At 57.5% G+C, this 2,500-nt stretch overlaps 1 pseudogene; it reads right to left on the bottom strand.

Annotated features, from left to right (window-relative positions):
• Window positions 1-1,787: 1,787 nt before the first annotated feature.
• On the bottom strand, window positions 1,788-1,904 carry LOC137330058 (U2 spliceosomal RNA; annotated as a pseudogene).
• Window positions 1,905-2,500: the final 596 nt, after the last annotated feature.

The raw sequence follows: 2,500 nt of genomic DNA, 5'->3' as shown, positions 1-2,500 counted from the left end.
CACTTCAACTTTTCACTGCGGTTGGTTACAGTCGGTGTTCTCGGGCTTAATATTCGCCCCAGGGGGGGTGTATAGCGGGCGATGGCCGGTGTGGAGTGCGTTTTTTGGGGGTTGATTTTCACTTTGCCTCGCTGGTGGAATTTGTGGGAGGCAGGCAAGGGGATTGGTGTGGGCTGGTGGGCGGCAAGGGAGATGCTTGCTTCGGGGTGTTATCCTCACTTTGGTCCGCTGGTGAGAGTAGGCAGCGGCAGGCCGGCAGGCAGGCAGGCAGGCAAGTGTGATGTAGTGTGGGGTGCAGTGCGGTGCAGTGCAGTGCGGTGCTGCCCTGTCGTTTATGAAAGGTTGTAATGACACTGCTTTGCAGCTGACCATGTCCACTGATTTGTGACGCCCGTATGGAGGCTGATATCTCAGGAGGGCCGAGGCCGATTTCCTCCGGGGACGGCTCGTCGCGTGCGGCAGGACGAGGCGCAGCGGACGGTACCGGGCGCTCGGAGGTGCGGCGCTGCCCGCCGGAGGTACAGCGAAAGGCTGCAAACCGCTTTCCGCCTGCTAACTCGGCGGCCGTCAGACCGACCGACTCCGCTTTACCACCGGAGCTAGAGTCGGGCAAGGGGCACCGAAGGGTACCGGAAGGATCGCGTTCGCACGCCGGGAAGTCGACTAGCGGGCCGCTGAAAGCGAGCCGGGGGCCCCCGGTTTTTCTGTCCCACCTGGAGACTGATATCTCGGGAAGGCCGAGGCCGATTTCCTCCGGGTACGGCTGGTCGCGTGCGGCCGGACCAGGCGCAGCGGACGGTAGCGAGCGGTCGGAGGTGCGGCGCTGCCCGCCGGAGGTACAGCGAAAGTCTGCGAACCGCTTTCCGCCTCCTCTCACCGCACGGCTCTCCATTTCACCCACTGGCGGATTTTCACCCTCCGACTGCTCGCTACCGTCCGCTGCGCCTGGTCCGGGCCCTGTCCGTTGTCATGTTAATGGCAGAGCGGGGCAGGACTGCTTTCACCAGGAACCCGGTTTTCTGGGTCAGAGGTTCCAGGGGAACTGTTTTGTGCGGACTTCCCTGTGTCCGTCCCTCCATGCCTTCCCCCCAGGACTTCCTTCTGAACACCTTTGTCGTTTGAGCGAGGGCCAAAAGCCTGCCTGTGAAAGGGAAGGATCAGCCGGTCGGACCCCTGCTGGTCGCTGCTGCCAGTGCAGCAGGCGTGCGTGTGTCCTCGGCCTCGTGTCCAGGTCCCTCAGGGACTTGAGGCAGCTCTCCCCGGTGGTCTCGTGGTCAGGACCGGGCTTCGACTCCCGGTTGGGGGGGGATGACTTTCTGCTGCAGATTAATTGGCACCTCTGAAAGAAAGTCTCCCCTCCTGAGCGTAAAGCTCCACCCTCACCACCACCACCACCGCCTTTTCCTCCCCTTGACAAACAGACAGACAGACAGACAGACAGACAGACAGACAGTCAGTCCAGTTCGGGAGCGCAGCTTTCATTTGGAAGCAGACCCTGCTTGTTTCAAGTCAACGACGCCAAGTTATTTTGCACTTTGAATTATATCGCTACGTGCGAGCGGCACTCAGCCTTGGAGAAGAAAAAAATACCACTGAGCTGAGAAAGTTCTTTTTAAAAAGGTTTCCTTCCACAGCAGCTCTGAGTGTGAGAGAGAGAGAGAGAGAGAGAGAGATATCAGCTTTATTCTCAGTAATAATATACACACACACACACACACACACACACACACACACACACACAGAGACACTGGGAAAGAGCTGATTTTCCTTTTGAATATCTCCCCACGGGGAGCTGCACCGTTCCCAGAAACACTGCAATACTGGGTCGATGCGTGGAGTGGACGGAGCAAGCCCCTATTCCATCTCCCTGTTCTAAAATTCAATTAAAAATAAAAGTAAATAATATGTGTGTGTGTGTGTGTGTGTGTGTGTGTGTGTGTGTCGGTGTCAGTATCAGTCAGTGAGTCAGTGTCTCTCTCTCTCTCTCTCTCTCTCACTCAGAGCTGCTGTGGAAGGAAACTTTTTTAAAAAGAACTTGCATATTGAAAGAAAGATGTGTCTCAAGCTGCCGGGCCCTGTCCATTGTCCTGTCAATGGCAGGACTGCTTTCACCAGGAACCCGGTTTTCTGGGTCAGAGGTTCCAGGGGACCTGTTTTGTGCGGACTTCCCTGTGTCCGTCCCTCCCTGCCTGCCTTCCCCCCAGGACTTCCTTCTGAACACCTTTGTCGTTTCAGCGAGGGCCAAAAGCCTGCCTGTGAAAGGGAAGGATCAGCCGGTCAGCCCCCTGTTGGTCGCTGCTGCCAGTGCAGCAGGCGTGCGTGTGTCCTCGGCCTCGTGTCCAGGTCCCTCAGGGACTTGAGGCAACTCTCCCCGGTGGTCTTGTGGTCAGGACCGGGCTTCGAATCCCGGTCGGGGGGGATGACTTTCTGCTACAGATTAATTGGCACCTCTGAAAGAAAGTCTCCCCTCCTGAGCGTAAAGCTCCACCCTCACCACCAC

Source organism: Heptranchias perlo, chromosome 12, assembly GCF_035084215.1.
Source record: "Heptranchias perlo isolate sHepPer1 chromosome 12, sHepPer1.hap1, whole genome shotgun sequence".
NCBI classification, from domain to species: Eukaryota; Metazoa; Chordata; class Chondrichthyes; order Hexanchiformes; family Hexanchidae; genus Heptranchias; species Heptranchias perlo.
This window is presented reverse-complemented; position numbering and strand designations above follow the sequence as displayed.